Here is a 5,830-nt window from a genome sequence, read left to right as displayed (position 1 = left end):
TGTCTTCCATCCTGGGTCCCTCCGGTCCCCCCATTGCTCCCTCTCACCTCCACCTGGCACGCCCTGCCCACGCACCACCAGCCGCAGAGGGCACCCCTGGACTGAGTGCTGGTCCCCTCCCCAGTGCACACGCCCACACTCTGGTCATGGAAATGTCTGCGGTGCTGGGGCCCAGCCCCTGGGTGTTCGGATGCTGACCACTGCGTCTTACGTCTTACCTCTCACAATACTCAGGCACAGTGTCCAGCCATCACGGTCTGACTGCGATGCCAGGGAATAACCCCCACATGGTACATGCCACTCCTATCCACAGGGATCCACTTTGGATGTGTGAAGTACTCACTTAACCACGATTGCCAATTCCAAATTTGCAAAAACCTTCAGCTGTGTGGCCATAAGTCTCCCCTGTCAGTGGGAGTTATGGGTGGTCGATGGGGCAAGGGGGTTCGGGTTGGTCCCGGAACATGAACACACGGTCCAGGGGTTGGCATGGCAGACCCGCGGGCGCTGAACCCCCCCTCCCCTCCCAGACTATGGGTAGCCACCCCCTACTGCTCCGCACCCCCCACCGCCGAAGGCAGCTCACCCCTACTGAGGCTGGCCCCCTGGTGGCTCCCCCACCCCGCTCCGGGCACGGGACAGAAACCTTAGTGCCCCGGGCTCATTGCCCAGGAGCGAAGATGGCTACTCACCTCTTCGGGTGCCCACAGCAGCCCTTTCGCCGGCTTCACATTTTTAAAAAGGAGTACTAATCGGTGCCCACGTGACCACTTGCTGAGAAGATATTAGATCATGGGAGGCCATTAGATGGGGGTTGCTCCCGTTAATTGCATGGTGGTTGGGCTTAAGTGGTGATTATTGGTTTCTCGCCACACTACAGCAGGATCCTGATTTTGTCAACGCGAATGGGCTGGTTAGATCGCAAACAGATCGATGCCCGGCACGGTTCTTATTTTGGCCTCTCCTGCAATTTATCGGCCTCATTGCCATTTCACTTAAGTGCAACGCAGCCATTAAATCGCGTAGTCTACAAAATGGAAAATTCCACCCAATGTCTTTTGTCTTTCCAATGATGCACTGGTTTAGAGCCGGTATCACTCAGACTGAATTTCAGACAAGCAATCTAACACGAGAGAGACAATGAAGGAATCTAGAAAGATGGTGGAACAGTACAGCTGGATGTTGATGTGTACGTGTTGAACTTGACCTACTGACCGGGATTTTCCCCAATATCGGCAAAGGCTTAATTCGAGCGGAAAAAGTGGCATCGAGGCCGCTGCCTGTTCTGGGGCGGCACGGTGGCACAGTGACTGCTGCCTCACAGCTCCAGGGTCCCGGGTTCCATTCCGGCCTCAGGTGACTGTGACTGACCGACTATTGCCTGGCATCGCAGTCAGACCATAATGGTTGGACACTGTGTCTGAGTATTGTGGGAGGTAAGACGTAGGACGCAGCGGTCCACATCCGGGTGCTCCGGTTTCCTCCCACAGTCCAAAGATGTGCAAGTTAGGTGGATTGGTGGGTTGCTAAATTGCCCCTTCGTGTCCAAAAGGTTAGGTGGGGTTACTGGGTTACAGGGATAGGGTGGATGTGTGGGCTTAAGTAGGGTACTCTTTCCAAGAATGGTGTCCTTCTGCACTGTAAATTCTATGACTGCAATGGTGGCTTTAACACCATATAGTGCGGTACTTAGTGCCACAACATTTCTGCACAAGTTCCACACTGTATCACTTGCAGGTCTATCTCTGATTCGCCGAACCCGCTATCACCTCAGTGTTGTAATCGTCAGTGCCCCATGTATAAATGCTGCCTCAGTGCACAGCAGCCACACTTCACAGGTGGCTAGGAAGTGATGGCTACCAGGAAATCTGCCACCCAGTTTCCTTGGAGAGATTGCGCGAAGCTGGAGAGGCCCGATATGATATGCTGTACCTTCGCACAGAAAGAAAACTAGCCAGTAAGGTGATGAAGATAGCATGGGAGGTGGCGGCAGCCATAGTCAGTACCAATGCCCAACAGAAGAGGACAGACGTCCAGTGCAGGAAGAAGATGAATGATCTCCTCCATTCTGCCAGGGAAGTTTTCTCATCAATCTCAACTCAATGTGCTGGTGATGGAGGGGGAGGAAAATGTGGCCACCTCTGAGGAGGAGGATAAGAACGAGGAGGATGAGGACGAGGAGGCACCGGACCAGGAGTGGCTGCAATCATAGAATTTACAGTGCAGAAGGAGGCAGTTCGGCCCATCGAGTCTGCACCAGCCCTTGGAAAGAGCACCCTACTCAAACCAACACCTCCATCCTATCCCCGTAACCCAGTAACCCCAGCTAACATTTTTGGACACAAAGGGCAATTTATCATGGCCCATCCACCTAACCCGCACATCTTTGGATTGTGGGAGGAAACCGGAGCATCCGGAGGAAACCCACGCACACACGGGGAGGATGTGCAGACTCCGCAGAGACAGTGACCCAAGCCGGAATTGAACCTGGGACCCTGGATCTGTGAAGTGACTGTGCTAACCACTATTCTACCGTTCTGCCTTTTATGGACTATTTAGTAGTTGGTTTTCATCTCTGCGTATAAAGGTACCTTTTTTTCAGGTAAATTCTGTGTTACTGTACCGCCCATATGAAGCTCACCAATTGCCCCATTTGCAGCTTTTCAGTCAATGGCAACCCTTCCCCATCCGCCATTTGTATAATTGATGCTGTGCCACTAGTCTCCTCCAACTCTTTACCCAGGGCTCTCACTGTCTTTGGTCCAATTTGGTAACGTGCAGGCATGCCCATCTAGGAGAGAACTTATCTCCCTCCACTCTCAGCACAACAGGCGGGATTCTCTGACCCCAGGTGGGGTCGGAGATTCAGCGGGGGGGGGAGCGCGACTCATGCGACGCTGCTCCGATGCCGATCTGCCGATTCTCCGGTCACCGGAGAATGGGCGCCGGCCCCTGCTCGGCGCCAGTCGAGTGGCCCGCCCGGCGATTCTCCACGTGGGATGGGCCGAGTGGCCGCTGAGATAGGCTGAGTCCCACCGGCGCCATTCACATGTGGTCCTACCCGGCAGGACCTTGGCGTTAATCCTGCGGCGGGCAGCCTGGTGGGGGGGAGGGGGGGTCCAACCCAGGAGGGGCCTCCACCGTGGCCTGGCCCGCGATTGGGGCCTACCGATCAGCGGGCTGGCTTCTCCTGGTGTGGGCCTCTTACTCCGCTCCGGGACCCAGTAACTCTATGCCATGTTGTGTTGGGGCCAGCGCGGAGAAGGAAACTAGCGTGCATGTGCGAGGTCGTGGCGCGCATGCGCGAATTCGGGCTGGCCGCAATACGCAAGCGCAGACCCGCGGCGCCCGTTTGACGCCAGTATCAGCAGCTGGAGCTGCGTGAGTCGTTCTAGTGCCGTGCTGGCCTCCTGTAGGGCGCAGGACCGCTGATCCTTGGGGCCTTTACGATGGGGTCAACACTTAGCCTCAGGATCAGAGAATCCCGTCCAACATTTCTGCTGAAATTCCCCCAAAATTGGTTAAAAGGTGCCAAAACCAACACCGTCAAGCAGGAGCCGCCTTTGTGCGACCACTCACTCCATGGCGGCCACCAGAAGTCATAAAGGTACTGTTCCGTTTAGTAACAAAATATTCTCAAGTGGCTTCTCGTGGGCTCAGAGGGTGATCAGCGTATTGCCTTTCAATCAAACATTGATGCCTGAACATGTATGAACTCTGGAAGCATCAGCACTATAGGTGCAGCAACCAACAATCAAACACTCAAGAGCTGGACTTCAGCACTGGGGATATCCTCGTGACCAAAGGGTGAGTGTGTGGATCAGGGGAGGGCACCTGAGCATGGTCTCCCTAATGTTCCCGGCAAGGTCTGGGATCTAGGAGCTCCTGCTGTGGCCGGGGGTGAGTGTGCTGAGCGAGGTTTTCCAGCACGACTGGCTTGCTGGATGGCACCCGAGAGAAGGAAGGAAGGGGGAGGCTTGGGGTTTTGAGGGTCTCAAGGTGGAAGCACAAACTGATTGCCGATGTCTCTCCTCCTTCAATTCATTACAGATTTAATAGATGGCTAGTGTTATCAGTCCCGCAGAAGCTGCCCTCACGGTGCTGGTGGCAGCCCAGGCGGTTAGACGCCGGAAAAGGCAGCAACATCGACGCAGGCTGGAGGCGGCACCCCATGTGCAGCTCACCCTGAAAATCTTCCTGCCCAGTAGACCGAGGAGGAACCTGGGGGGGAGGCCGGTGATTGGCCTTTCAATGAGACGACGGACAGCATGTGTTGTAGGAGACTCTGTCTCCACAAGGAGCTAGTGTGGCACCTGTGCCATGTTGTCACGGATTTGGCACCCCGTGGAGGAGGAGGACACCTGATCCCGGAGTCCGTAAAGGTCACTGCAGCCCTGAACCTTTATGCAACCGGATCATTCCAGTGCTCGAGTGGGGGCAAGTGCGGCATTTCACAAGCCGCAGCCCACAAATACATTCACAAGGTCACAGATGCCCTGTATGCCCAGGCGTCAGACATATCAACTTTGAGCTGGACCAGGCTTATCAAGATGCCCAGGCTGCAAGATTGTCCACCATCGCAGGTATGCCCCAGGTCTCCTTTGAATGTTCATCTGTGCTGATGCACGTTCATCTGATGTGCATCAGCAACTATGTGGTACTCACCAGATTTTGCTCCAGATGCCTGTCCATTTATGTCACTCAATGAGGTGTGTGTCTTTGCGCTGGTGGAAGGTGGGGATGATAGCTGTGTCGCGTCGATGGTGGTCTCCTTGGAGACTTCCTCCAAGGTGGTCTCTTGGGTGGCAGGGGGGTAACGACTCTGGATGGCCCTGCCCCATCAGAAGGAGGTCCTGCGAGACAATGGACAAGTGGTCAGTGAAAGGAAAGGATCATTTTGGCTGACATGAACAACTCATTTGAGACAGGTCCTCTGGCTGAAGTGGCAGTGGATCCTCACCTCTGTGGCACAGGCCAACCTTGCTCTCTCCTTGGACAACCCCACTATCTCCAGGGCACCTGGTTCTCATAGGGGGTGAGGACTCGAATATCTGGTTCTCCGCCCCCTGTCTTGGCCCTTTCCTGCTTATTATGGGCTATTTTCTCCTGCAATGACAATGAAAGGGCATTGTGAGCCGCACGCTTTATGGATTGGGGGGGGGGGGGGGGGGTATATAGCTGATGGTATGTGTGGGCACCGCACCTGAACATGAAACGTTGTGCTGGTGGGTGCCCATGGGTTCTCAGGAGCAAGCACGAAGATTCGATGTGGTAAGGGCGTGAGGTTTCAGCCAGTGATTTGTGGAGGTGGGGTGTGGGGGTTGGGAATTTGAGTGGTGGCAGGCAAAACTGATGCCAGGAGAGAGATGGCAACATACCCTTGCAGCTCGGTGGAGGTCATTGGTCTTCTTCTGACATTGAACAGTGGTCCTTTTTGACATGCAGCCCACACTGACAACCGCTGCCACTGCACCACAGGCAGGATTGGTGACCCTGCTGCTGGCCCTCTGACCCCCTCAGACGAACAGGTTGTCCAGTCTCACATCGAGAGCGTCGAGAAGCCTGGCCAAGTCGGCATCCCCAAAGCAGGTCTGCCCACTCCCATGCTTGTGTGTTGACTGGGAGTGATGGTGAGGGAGCGTTTAAAATCAGCTCCCCCTTGTTAGCGGTGAGACGCTGAGGCGTCAGTCCAGCAAATCAGACTGCAAGACAGCCAGTAATGGCAAGAATCTCGTGGGGGGCTTATTTCCTGCACTAAGTGCCATTGAATATGGGCCGCGAACCCACCAATCACACCCAGGATGACACTTCGAAATGTTTCCATTAAATC

The sequence above is a fragment of the Scyliorhinus torazame genome, chromosome 6 (assembly GCF_047496885.1).
Source record: "Scyliorhinus torazame isolate Kashiwa2021f chromosome 6, sScyTor2.1, whole genome shotgun sequence".
Taxonomy (NCBI): Eukaryota; Metazoa; Chordata; class Chondrichthyes; order Carcharhiniformes; family Scyliorhinidae; genus Scyliorhinus; species Scyliorhinus torazame.
This window is presented reverse-complemented; position numbering follows the sequence as displayed.